Raw genomic sequence first — 14,214 nt, 5'->3', positions numbered from 1 at the left:
TCTCATGATCGCCATCAGAATTTCCAGATTTGCTGGCGTTTTTCCCCAAATCTGCATGGGCGTTTTTGCAAGCATCATAGCGTTTTTGATTTGCTGTCCCAGATCAGCACCAGCGTTTTGACCAGCAGCAAGAAGCCTCAGCGTTTTTGATTCTCAGCCATACCGCAGCAGAAAACGCAGTTTCGAGCCTATGACACAGTAGCAGATCAGCCCCTAGACGGTTGCAGATGTTCCCCCATTTTCAGCCATAAAAACGCAGCCAAAACAGTCATTTTCAGCCACCGAAACAGTCCTGGAATTCAGCGATTAGAAGATTCCAGATTTTAGCCATCAAGTCGCCGTCGTCATCACCGTCGTCGTCATCGGCATAGTCCAACTTGCATCTGTCCATTGCATACGCATTGTACACCTTTGTGCAATCAAAGAATAGACCACTCTCGCCGACGAGAGTGGGGCCTTCGGAGGAGGGTTTTATAACCTTTCGGTGTCGTATCTCTTCTCTCTCCTTTTCTCAATCTCATTCACTTGCACGCACAATCCACTCACTTTGTTCGTGACCACAACACTCTACAGACGGAAAGCTCTCTCTTTCCCTAAGAACTAAAAGGAACCTTGAGCAATAAAGATCACTAATCTTGAGAAAATACAACATTCATTCCGCTGCACCTAACACCCTCAAACCTCGCATATGCAGCCACTTTGGAGGCACTCCCTCAAACCTCCACCGTGGCCGGACTCAAGGCTCCATGGTAGCAAGCTCCACCTACAACTCAAGTCAATTCGGACAATGCGTATTTACTCCAGCCGTATTTCAATGCAACTACTCCCACAAGTCGAGGCCTTGCCGATCTCAAGTGTGCCCGCAGGCTGAGAAGGACCTCTCTGCCTTGCCCTGCCCACTACGTCGCTCATAGATGTGCCTGCTGTATGCTCCAATTCTTGCAGCACGCCATAATTGAGCCTTGCATAAATTGTGTACTCACCTGCTACTCGCCCCATTTTCGCACCAGTTGGAGACCACATTTCTTTTATTGCTGCATTTGCTGATTAGTCCATCATTTCTTTGGACTAAAGAGCTTCATGTAGGTAGTTTGTGAGCCCTGGGAGCTCTAACATGTAGGCACATGCCAATGGAAGGAGGAACTTGATCACTTTGAGCTCGAACTTTGGAGGATATAATAATTGAAGGGGGTGACTATGGAAGCGTCACCTGCAATTTAGCATTACAACCATCGTAGCATTAAAGGGTTAGGCCATCGAGGAGCTGGTAGGGGCAGCACATAAGCAAAGCACTGAACGCTAAAGCAGTTGTAGGCCGAGCAGACGCACCTTGAAAGCACCATGGCCTCAGAGTATTAGCTTGTGTATTGTGAAGTGTGGCCTATGTTTGATTTTATTTTGCTGCCGGAGGCGGAGGGAGTCTCACTCGTTCTAATATTAGTCTGGTGCGTTTGTCCTATCAACTACTGTAACAAACTTGGACACTCCAAGTCAAGATTCTACCGCGACATAGTAGAGATTCACTTCAAAACAATTCACAATTCACACTTGATCGACACGGCCCGGCGGAGTCCCGTGCCTAGAGATGTTGGCCCCAAAGACTGGCGCCCCTTTCGGTATTTCGTTTTGTATTAATCTGTGTTCAAAGTACAAGAGAGTGGGAGGGTGCTCACTCTTAGACTCTACGTCCAGATGCTCTGAGAAGTGAGGGCCTTGCCCACTGATTTATATGTTTACAAGGGATGCCCAAAAGCGAAGCCCCAAAAGCAGTCAATTTTAAAAGCCTTTTAAATAAGCAAATAGCCCCAAAAGCTTCAAAAGCTGCCAAATTCAGCATGCGTAAAATTCTGCCAGCTTCTTTGTACGCACTGCCACGTCAACAGCTCAACGGAATTTGCGCCGCAAATCATGAGATTACTACGTCAACAGTACAACGGTATTTCCCGAAATCTGTCACATTTCTGTCGCCAGATCTGCTGCCCCGTTCAGTGAGTGTATCCGGGCTGCCATGTCACTGGTTTGTGACATACCCCCCTCTTGAAAGCAATGTAATTGCCCTCGATTACGCCTGCAAAACAGAGAGAAGCCATAAACTATCTTAGCAGACACTGACTGTTAGTACCGACGCACTAGGAACAACACATCTAACACATGTACCAATCGACAGTCACATCACAGGACATCACATTCAACAATCACTCCAATCTCAGACCATGATTAATCGGCAACGTATTTAGCAATCGCATCTAGATCCAGTCGGGACCTCTCAGATGTCCGATTGATAATCCTTATTGCAATCAATGTCTCTAGAGATTTATCAGACCGATATGCTGCAGTCATTTCGTCTATCAGTTCCTGCACTCAAACAAGTCAAGTACAAATCAATCAGTATCATGTTCATTATCAGGAATTCCAATTCATAAAGTCATACATCAGAATACTGTCAGCTCAACAGTATCTCTGAAACCCAAAGGGACATCAGCGACTCTATATTAAATCAAGTCATCGGGGCAATTTGTCGATAAAGGAGTGGAGTGATTCCCCTCTTGTTCATACCCACTTCACTAGATTCGCCCATGCTGAAATCGGGGTTCTATCGGAGTAGACTATGCTAAACCGAATGCTTCAAGGTAAAGATTCACAATTTGAGGAGTATCTGCCAGGTCCTCCTCCATCCACTTCGCATCCAATGCGGGATAGTTCTTTTAACCAAGAACCGCCTTATCGCTTTACCTTTTATCTTTCTATCTTTATGTGCCAATATGTGTTCTAGAAGGAGTATCTCCTCGTTTTTCTCCACTTCAGGTTGCTTATCTAGTTCCCCATCTGTCACGTGACACATCTAACCCTATGTGTACGTGGACAAGCTACTTCATGACAAGGGTTCAGTTCAGTTCAGTCAGTCTAGAATAGGAAGTGATCTGGCACTTTTGTGAGTCAGTTCGCAGACTGTGCATGTCCAGACACTTAGATTAGATGCATATCCTCTGGTTGCACACAACATGATCATCAGATTTCCATCAGAACCCATCAGGAGCGTTTTAATAGTGCATAGATCTATTTTTCTTTTTTTTATACATTTTTCACTTGTTATTTTTAAGTGACTTTTGTTGGGAACTGCGTAGGGCAAATTCACTAAGCAAGTATATATAGAAACCTAGCGCTAGCACTCTCTGGCAGAAGAGGCAGTAGGAACTCCGGTTCAATAGGCACCTTCTCAGCAGGACTCCCAGCAGGCCTAGCGTTTTTGCATCATAGCAAGGACCTAGCGTTTTTCATCCACAGACTAGCCTTGGCGTTTTTGCATGGCAGATCAGCCTCGGCGACAACAATACATAGCAGATCAGCCCTAGCGTTAGCAGATTTCCTCAGCAAGGACAATTTTCAGCCCTAGCGTTTTTGGTTTGCAGATCAGCCTCGGCGTTTTGCAATTCCATCGCGACAGAATCAACAGTAGCACCAGCGTTTTCAGTTTTCAGCATAGACACACCGCAGTAGAACCCCCAAACCTCGTAGATCTCACCTTCCCGCAACAGATCCTCGCCGCACGGTCAGATCCAGCGTAGTTTGCAGATTCAGCCCGGAAAACGCAGATTTCAGCATCTGCGTTTTCAGCGCGTCGTCGTTGCATCGTCGTCATCACCGTCGTCACCGACATAGAGTGAGAATTCAGTAGATAAAGATTTACAGATTTCAGCCATTAGCATTTTCAGATTTCAGCCTGTCTCGTCATCGTCGGCAAGTCCAAGCATTGTAGAGATTTGTGCAATCAATAATAGACCGCTCTCGCCATAGAGAGTGGGGCCTTCGGAGGAGGGTTTGACAACATTCTGGTGTCGTATTCTTCTCTCTCTATCTCTCAGTCTCAGCACCTTCATTCACAGTGTTCACCACTTTGTTTGTGTCCATTGCACTCTCTCACTAAAGGAACGGAAGGCTCTTCCTTCTGTAAGTAAAAGGAACCCTTGAGCACAGTTCGGAGCACTCATCTTGAGCAAAGTTCACCATTCACTTCTGCTGCACCTTACACCATCATCGGACACATCGTCTTCAAAAGGCTTCAAGAGACTCACATGAAAACCATTGTGAATTCTCCAAGTATTGGGCAGCTTTAGTCTAAAGAAGATATCATTTATCTTTTCTGTTATTTGGAAAGGTATCTCATGCTAAGCTTTGGAAAAAGCCGCTCCTTTCTCTTTTTCTTTCAGACGTGCCTTCTGAAAACGTAAGAGCACCCAATCGTTCTCCTTTAATTTCAAATCGCGACGATGTCGATATGCTGCCTTCTTATGTCTTTCTTAAAATTTCTTTAAAGCCTCCCGGACTGTCACGTGCACATCTAACCCTATGTGTACGTGGACAAGCTACTTCATGACAAAGGTTCAGTCAGTCTAGCCTAGGAAGTGTTCTGGCACTTCTGTGAGTCTGTTCGTAGACAGTGCATGTCCAGGCACTTAGAGTAGATGCATATCCTCTGGTTGCACACGGCATGATCATCAGCATTACCATCAGGAGCATTTTTGCAGTGTAGGAAACCTATTTTCTCTATTTTAGCCATTTTTCACTTATTATTAATATGTGACTTTGTTAGGAAACTGGGTAGGGCAATTTGACAAGCAAGTATATAAGAAAACCCAGCGCTAGCACTTTCTGGCAGAAGCGGTAGCAGGGACCTGGCGTCCAACAGAGCACCTTCTTAGCAAGACTCCTTGGCAGGCTAACCTAGCATTTTCCAGTTAACAGACCAAAGATCAAGCCTAGCGTAGGATAGCCTAGCGGTTTTGGATCCTTCTACAAGCGCCAACAAGCAACAATATTCAGCCTGCGTTTTTGCAATTGCTGAAATTGTGTTTTTCAGCCTACTGTAATTGCGTTTTTTAGCCTGCTGAAATTGCGATTTTCAGCCTCAGTATAGTAGCGTTTTCAACCTCGGTATACCTGTGTTTTTAGCACCTGAAACCAGGGTTTTCAGCCAGCCATGGTCCTCGTCGTCGCCGCCCTCGCCGTCGCCATCATGTCCGACTTAGAACCTCATTGCATCGTAAGCGTAAAGGACTTGCATCAACATCTTGTATCAGATTGTGTAATCAATAGCATAGACTTCTCTCGCCATCGAGAGAGGGGCCCTTGGAGGAGGGTTTGATAACTTGTCTGGTGTCGTATTCTTCTCTCTCTATCTCTCAGGCTCAGTACTGTCATGCACAGTGTTTACCCACTTTGTTTGTGATCATTTGCACTCTCTCACTAAAGGAACGGAAGGCTCTCCCTTCCGTAAGTAAAAGGAATCCTTGAGCACAGTTCGGAGCACTCATCTTAAGCAAAGTTCAACATTCACTTCCGCTGCACCTTACACGGACCAAGTCCAAGTCCCTCGTGAATTGGTCGGCTTCAAAAATCTTATCTTTCGTGCTAAGGAAGGGTGGAACCTTCGTAGCAAATTCAATAATCTCAAATGGCGCCTTCCCTATCAAAGAGTGGATCGTGTTTTTATACGCAAATTCTACCAAGGGCGAAATACTTTCCCATGTAGTCTTTTGATCCAAAGAAGAAGATTTCAACAAATCGAGTACGACTGAATTTGCAATCTCCGATTGCCCATCTGTCTGCGGGTGGAAAGATGACGAGAACTGCAACTGTGTGCCAATGTTCTCCCAAATAGCCTTCCAAAACAAACTCATGAATCGGGTCAGAGACAATTGTCTCAGGCATGCCATGTAATCTGAATATCTGGGCAATGAACAGTCTCGCTAAGTGATCCGACTTGACTGTCTTCTTCACTGGAATGAAATGAGCTTGCTTGCTAAATCTATCAATAACAGTCCATATACCATCGTGTCCACTCTGTGTTTTCGGGAGATAAAAAATGAAATCCATTGCAATACTTTCTCAATGGCAGGTGGGTATGGGTAAAGGCTGTAGCAATCCTTGTGCTTTATGCCTGTCAAACTTGACCTTCTGGCATCCCAAGCAATTGCATACAAAATCGTCCACATCCTTCTTGAGTCTCGGTCAAAAGAAGTATTTCTCCACACCTTTCAAGGCGGTATCAATGCCGCGGTGACCCGTAAAAGATAGACAGTGGCATTCGGTTAGAACCTTTTCCCTCAACCGCTGTGTAACGCACAACATCGTTTTCTTCATCAATTAGCCATCCCGAATGGATATCCCGCTACTATCTCCCCATTCTATATTCGACTGAATATAACTGCAAAATCCGGATCTGTGGCATACTGATCGACAATATCCTCGAAGCTTCTATGATGTATCGTTGAAATAGCCAGAACCAACGGCTTCCGAGACAAAGCATCTGCCATCAAATTCTTCTGTCCTTGTACATGGACAATCTGGAAGTGAAACTGTGACAAGATGTTCGCCCACCGCATCTGCTTTTCCGATAGCTGCTTTTGTGACAAGAAGTAGCGTAAACTTTGGTGATCTGTGAAGACCGTAAAATCGGCTCCGAGTAGGTAATGTCGCCACTGAGTAAGAGCATGGATAACCGCCAAAAGCTCTTTCTCATAAATCTGTGTTGTCAATTCCGGCCTTGAAAACAATTGGCTCTTGTAGGCAATGACATAGCCTTCTTGCATTAAGACCGCACCCAGACTACGACCACAAGCATCACAATATACTTCAAATGACTTCTTCAATTCCGGCAAAGTTAAAACTGGTCATGTAGCCAATTTCTTTTTCAATGACTGAAAGGCAGTCACCTCTGTGGGTCCCGACGAGAAAGGGACTCCTTTCTGTGTCAAGATATGGAAAGAGGAAGCAACCTCTGCAAACTTTCTAATGAACCGCCGGTAGTAAGAACATAAGCCCAAGAAGCCTCTAACTTCATGGACATTCTTTAAATCGGGCCAATCATGAATAGTCTCAATCTTGGCCGGGTCCATCTGCACTCCTGCTGCTGAGAGGATGTGTCCCAAAAAGTGTATCATTGTTAGGAAAAATTGTCTCTTCTTTGCATTGATCACCAACTTGTGATCCCGCAATGCTTGAAAGACCTGTATCAGATGATGTCTATGTTCTGCCTCATCCTTGGAGAAGACAATAATGTCATCAAAGAAAAGATCTGTACTCTTTGAAAATCATGTCCATCATTCGGTTTAAAAGTCGCTGGAGCATTTGTAAGGCCAAAAGGCATCACCAAAAATTCAAATAAACCGAAGGTTGTCCGAAAAGCTGTCTTATAGATATCTCTCGACGCGATTCGGATCTGATGATATCCGCTCTTTAAATGGATCCTGTTGAAACAAGAGGATCCCTGTAGTCGGTCAAGAATATCGTCGATCCTCGGAATCGAAAATCTGTTCTTGATGGTGATTTTATTGAGAGTTCTATAATCAATGCACATTCTCCAAGATCCCTCTTTCTCTAAAACCAACAACACCAGAGAGCAGTAAGGTGAAATACTCGGCTCGATAAGACCCTTTTCCAAGAGGTCTTTCACTTGGTTCATAATCTCTTCATTCTGGGCTCGGCTCACATGGTAAGAGGTCGCAACTCGAGTGGCAGGCCCTAAGAGAAATAATCAACATGTGAGGAGAAAATCTTGGCGTTCTTTTCGAGGTCAAAACATATTCGACCTTCAATCATGATTCAACTCTCCCCTAAAAGTCAAGTAAAGAAGCTGAATTCTATCAAGTACGATCTCTGTGCCCTTCATTTGTTGAAGTCACTTTCTCAGCCCGATAGTCAACCACGACAGTGTTCTTGTGGTACCAAGGGATTTCGAGGAGGACGTCACAACCTCTTAAGGGAATTACGTAGAAGTCCTCGTGCCCTAAACACCCCTGACATTGCAAACGAAGTTTGCTAATGATTGGTGTAATGGCAACATCTCGTCCGGGTGCCGCTAGAACTACCTCCGCCTGTGGCCTTAGCCTGTCGGGCGTAATTCCAAATCGGGCTGCCAATTCAAGTGAAAAGAAGTTGGCCTTGGCTCCTCAATCAAAGAAAATGAGGGCTTCCTGATCTTTCACTTTGCCTTAAGAGCGGCAAAGTTTTGTACTTTCATTCATCTGATTCGGTTCGGGCCCCACGCAATGTGGTACGAGTTCTGCTTTCCTCTGCCTTTTCTGCCACGTTTCTCTGCTGCTCTAGAACTCTCTGGCTTGTCTTCAATCTGTTCTTTCTGTGCCTTTTTGGGGCACTTTGCGGAGATGTGTCCAAATTCCCGACAACTAAAACACTTCCCCTCTTTGAGATAGATAGCCCTTTCTCTAAGAGTCTGTCAGGGATGTGTATCTTTCTCTTCTTTTCTTGGAACTCTTGCTCTTTCTACTTTCATTATTAGAAGTCTGTTGGGTCTCTGAGTCAAGATCTCATGAGTGGGGTAAGTCAGATTGCCCGAGTGTATGGCAAAACCCCGTTTCACATGATCCATCAATTCTTGAATAGAATTTGACTTTTGTTCCAAGCAGTATTCTTGGATCTCTGTAGGAAGTCCGCAGCGAAACCGCTCAATCTGTTCTTTAAACAAGACCTTAAATGAAGAAGCTGGTAGAAAAGAGCTCCAAAATCTCTCGCAATCAGCGTCCAAAGAATCTCCATTGGTCATCCGAAGATGATTCCAAGCGGTTCGTATGTCTCGTTCGTACTCCCCAGTCAGCCAAGAAGAAATAAAAAGCCTTTTGAAGTTCAACCATTTAATCGGAGCTTCCTTTCTTAGCAGAAGAGTGGACCACCATGTTCGAGCATTTCCCTTGAAGTAAGAGGTAGCCTTCCAAATCTTGGAGTGCTTCGAGTAATGCCCTCCAGAGAAAGCTATATCAAACTGTTGTATGAAGGCCAAAGCCCTCGAAGCATTTCGGAATCTAGAAAAAGTGTCAAATTTAGTTGACTGTCCACCTTTTTTAATTCTCGAACTTTCTTGCTTTTATCCTCGAGAGAGTCATACTGGTTGGCTTTGTAGAAGTGTTTCTTCTTTGCATAAAATCTGTGATCATCGGAGTTCGAACTATATGAAGACGAGTCCCCTGGAGAACTGTCAGAAACTGGGCGAAACTTAGGCTTCTTTGCCTTTTTCTTGCCCTTTCCCAAGCTTTGCTTTTTGCTTCGCTTTTTCCCTTTCCTGTCTTCTTCGCTTGAGTCAAAAGAGCTAGAAGAACTGTCAGAAGAAGAAGAAGAAGAAGAAGAAGAAGAAGAAAAAGTGGATACTCCTTCAAATCGCACATGCTTCTTCTGCTTTCTTGCGAAGGCAAAAGTAGATTGAGGACCCAAATAACTCGAGAAGTCGGTTCCTTTCTTCTGCTTTTTTGGCTTTGTTGTTCGCGTCAAAAAGCTAGGGAATTCGTGTATCAACCACCTCTTCCAATTCTTGCTCTGTGAACATCCTCGAGTAGGAGGTTTCTTGAGTGCCGGTTTGAGGGTTGGTTCTGTGGCCTTCCGCCGTTGGAAGTGCACTTCGTTGAAGGATATGTCTGAGTCAAAAATTTAGCAAATTTCGGATCCTTCGCAAGGTTGATCATCATCTTTGTTGTATCGTCAACCAATTGTCGACGTTCCATCTCTTCAATCTCCGCCTGAGTAGGCCGAGGCGGGCCGTACTCTTCGTGAGAATCTTCTTCGTGATTTCTTCCGGATATCCCCAGATGCAAAGGAAGGCGACTGTTCGTTGTTGGAATCCATAAGTGCCGCGAGAAAAAGGATCAGATTTCCCGGTAGAAGAGAAATCGGCCGTGCTCTGATACCACTATAACAAACTTGGACACTCCAAGTCAAGATTCTACCGCGACACAAAAGAGATTCACTCCAAAACAGTTCACAATTTACACTTGATTCGACACGGCCCGGCGGAGTTCCGTGCCCCAAAGACTGGCGCCCCTTTCGGTATTTCTTTTTGTATTAATCCGTGTTCAAAGTACAAGAGAGTGGGAGGGTTCTCACTCTCAGACTCTGCGTCCAGATGCTCTGCGAAGTGAGGGCCCCGCCCACTTATTTATATGTTTACAAGGGATGCCCAAAAGCAGAGCCCCAAAAGCAATCAATTTTAAAAGCCTTTTAAATAAAGCAAATAGCCCCAAAAGCTTCAAAAGCTGCCAAATTCAGCATGCGTAAAATTCTGCCAGCTTTTCCGTACTCATTGCCACGTCAGCAGCTCGGTGGAATTTGCGCCGCAAATCATGGGACTGCCACGTCAGCAGTGCAGCGGTTTTTCCGGAAATCTGCCACGTGTCACTGCTGCCAGATCTGCTGCCCTGTTCAGTGAGTGTATCCGGGCTGCCACATCACTGGTTTGTGACAACTACCTTTCCAATCTATGAGTTTTTCCATCTAAGGGTTTATTTAAGTGATGATCATCATGGCCAAGCTTGCCCATGAAGAAAACTGTGGATGCTGCACTTTATGTTGATGTTGCTCGTATTTGGTTTGTGTTGTGTTGAAAACGTGTGTTTCAACATAGTCATACATACACTAATTAGGAGAGATTCCATAGTACTTAGTCAGGACTATGTATGATGGAGCTGTATTAGGAGAGATTCCAAAGTATTTAGTCAGGACTGTGTATGATGGAGCTGTAATATGTACATGGAGCTGATGGAGCTATATTAGGAGAGATTCCATAGTACTTAGTCAGGACTGAGTATGATGGAGCTGTATATGGAGCTGATGGAGCTGTATTAGGAGAGATTCCATAGTATTTAGTCAGGACTACGTATGATGGAGCTGTATATGGAGCTGATGGTCATTTTACGTTCTGGACTGGCCTTTTCAGGTGAGTGGGCTTTTCCGCCATTCGTCCAGATACATGTTCTGGTTATATTAGCAGATATGTATACTTTCACTCTCTTTAGTTGTCCAGATTGTTGAATATGCCCTGTCAACTACCTTTCTGTTGTATTAATTCTTTCTATCTAATTAGCATACATCAACACAAAGTTCGATGTGCTGAAGTTTGTGCTGATGTATGCTCACATGTACTAAGAGCATTTATTTGCGTGTGTGCGCAATGTACTAAGAGCATTTATTTGTATGTAATCTACACCCCACTATGAACTCTAGTGGGGATGTAGTCTTTGTCAATGTTATATATGATAGAGTTGATTGTCATATTGTCTTGTTGTGACTGCCATGAGCCTATAACTTACACTTTCCTATTCACATGAATCTGGGCTTTTCCTGGATTTATTAGTGTACATGCAGATTCCACATAGTGAAAGTCTTTGTACCTTTAGTGGTGGTTTTGCCCTATCAACTACCTTTCTCTTGTATTACATCTTTCTACCCAATATATTTATTTAGTGACCCATTTGATCGTGGCTAAGTCTGTTGTACATTTTGGAAGTCATCACAGAAACTTAGTACATTGAACTCTGTGTTGATGTATGCTGACGTAAGGGAATTTTCTGAATCGTAATCGACTCATCCGGGCTGCAACTTTATTTCATACACACACGCTATATTCATGGATTACTTGTATACTTCAAAACCTGGACTAGTGCATTGCTGCCTCAAGAACATGAATGATAAAACATGTTGTGTGGATTCTCTTGAGGGAGGTTTAATGCCCGAGTCATTCTTTGGAGAATCTAGTGCAATTGACGATTCAGTCGTACGAATTGCAAAAGGAAATCACCACTTGTGTGCATTCACTAGTTTGACCCATTACCATAACCCCCCATGAAACAACTTGTTTCTCCGGAGAAAGAAAACATGATGGAACAGTCGGTAACATGGGTTGATTTTTGCATGATAGTTTAAGAGTGGATCTTTTGAAGGCTTATGGAAAACTACAAAGCTTGGGAAACAATCAGCTTTGACAAGTACACTACGTTTCAAGGAGGGTCTTAGTTATGCATCGTGGACCCTACCCATGCACATGTATGTGCTTTGCCTGCATGAAGATTATTATTGGCACTAGTAAATATGAGCTCCCATTGGCATCCTTATCGGTCACCCTTTGCTTTGCTGGTGTTTGCTGTGCTGGCTTTCTGCAGCGACTTTGCTGGCTCCCTCTTGTGGTCGTGCTTATTAGTGGCTGCCTGGTGGTTGGACCCTCGTCTTCTCGATTTCCTTCATGGCACTTCACGGGTGGTTTTGTTTCTTCGTCCTTTGCTGGTGGTTGCTTTGCTGGCTTTCGGCACCAACTTTGATGGCTCGCTTCTTGTGTGATGGTGCTTTTTAGTGGCTATGTGGTTGTTGTATGTAGTCTTCTCGATTTCCTTCATGGCATTTCACTGGTGGTTTTTCTTCTGTGCTAGCTGGATACCTTCCGTGGAAGCAGATTTGGTCATCCACTTCAGCCTCTTCTCTCCATCCTTTCCCTCTTGGTGTAGTGATAGCTTCTCATTGCGTCTTTTGATCCTGTCTAGGGCTTCTTAGTTACACTCCATACCTTCTTGCGTGGTTTTCCTCTTCATAGCAGTTTGGAGGTGCCTATCTTTCAGAGGCTTTGGTGAATACGCTTTCTCTCCTCCCCTTCCTCCTATAGTAGTTGCTAGGGCACCTTCTACCCTCCCTATTGTTGTTGGCAGTAAGTAACCACAAAGCTTCCATTGGCTTTCAACGCCAACTTTGCTGGCTTCCTCTTGCGGTGGTGCTTATTAGCGGCTACGTAGTGGTTGGACGGTGGTCTTCTCGATTTCCTTCACGGCACTTCATGGGTGGTTTTTCTTCTTCCTTCTTTGCTAGTGGTTGCTTTGCTGGCTTTCGTCACTAACCTTGATGGCTCCCTTCTTGTCGTGGTACCTTTTTGGTCGTTGTACCGCGGTCTCCTCAATTTCCTTCATGGCATTTCACTGGTTTCTTTTTTATTATCTTGGATGGGTACCTTCTGTGGCAGCAGACTTAGTCATCCTCCTCAGCCTCTTCTCTTCCATCCTTCACCCTCTTATGTAGTGGTAGCTTCTCATTGCATCTTTTGATGCTGTCTAGGGCTTCTTAGTTACGCCCATACCTTCTTGGGTCGTTTTCCTCTTCGCAGCAGTTTGGAGGTGCCTATCTTTCAAAGGCTTTGGTGGATACGCTCTTTGTTCTCCCTTGCCTCCCATAATAGTTACCAAGGCACCTTTTACCCTCCCTATTATTGTTGGCACAGCGGCTACATGGTGGTTGTACCTCCGTCTCCTCCATTTCCTTCATGACATTTCACTTGTGGCTTTTCTATCTTGGATGGGTACCTTCCATGACAGTAGATTTGGTCATCATCTTCAGCCTCTTCTCTCCCATCCTTCACCCTCTTGTGTAGTGGTAGCCTTTCATTGCGTCTTTTGATCCCTCTAGGGATTCTTGGTTACGCCCCATACCTTCTTGGGTAGTTTGGAGGTGCCTATCTTTCAGAGGCTTTGGTGGATATGCTCTCCCTCCTCCCCTTCCTCCTATAGTAGTTGCCGGGCACCTTTCACCCTCACCAGAAAGGGTTCCCCCCCCCACGTATTTTAATTTTTTATGTTTTTGGACACTGGTCTTGGTAAGTGCCTACGAGCGTCTCATGTAACAATTTCTACTTCCTCTTGGGGTAGCCACCATTTTTGGGTGCTCCAAGGGGTCAAGTAATAGAATGTCAGCTATGCTTTTCTTCAAAACAAGGAATCTAATTGAGGGAATATGAATGGGAAACACTCTTTATCTGTAAACGTGTATGATTCTAGACACCTTAAGATTGCCTATGTCTTTTACACCTCTTCTTCTTAGCTTTCCTTCAAAGTTACATTCTCTTCGTTTGATCTCTACTTCCCTTAGTCAATGTATAGACTATTAACATCCATAGGTTTTTGTTAGATTCAAAAGCTGAATCTTGAACAAAACTACTCAATGCATCGGCTATTATGTTTTTGTACAAAACTTTGCAACCACATCAATTTCCAGACCGAACAGCAACACTCTTGGCTGAAAATCTATGGACCATGGTTTGATAGTTTAGAGTTTTGGCAGAGAGTTTGATGCCAAGACTGGCATCAAAGGTTAGGCATCAAAGGCTAATGCCATGGGTATCTGCTTTATGCAAACAGAGTGAAGAGAACCTGCCTTATAATAATGGGTAGACTGCAGTTAGCACTTACACTGGAAATTTAGAAGTTAAACACAGCCCTTGTACTGGGATCAAGTGGCCTCTTCTGCTTTGCAGTAAACAAACAAAGTCACACCCTGTAGGGTGTAGCTAGCACCTTATGAAGGGGAAAAGCAGGGTTTTCAAACTCCAAGCGCCACAAGAATCTTCCGGACCCACTGCAAGGACGAAACAGTTTCGAGCAGGAGCTGACAGGCGGC

General features: G+C 44.5%; 1 protein-coding gene across 2 annotated transcripts in view; it reads left to right on the top strand.

Moving 5' to 3' along the window:
• AGL26 (tRNA (cytidine(34)-2'-O)-methyltransferase) overlaps positions 1–14,214 on the top strand; it is a 92,832-nt gene that overhangs the window by 49,542 nt on the left and 29,076 nt on the right. The gene's annotated exons all lie outside the window — the stretch shown is intronic.

This window comes from Adiantum capillus-veneris, chromosome 21 (genome assembly GCF_014529385.1).
Source record: "Adiantum capillus-veneris isolate H3 chromosome 21, ASM1452938v2, whole genome shotgun sequence".
NCBI lineage: Eukaryota > Viridiplantae > Streptophyta > Polypodiopsida > Polypodiales > Pteridaceae > Adiantum > Adiantum capillus-veneris.
This window is presented reverse-complemented; position numbering and strand designations above follow the sequence as displayed.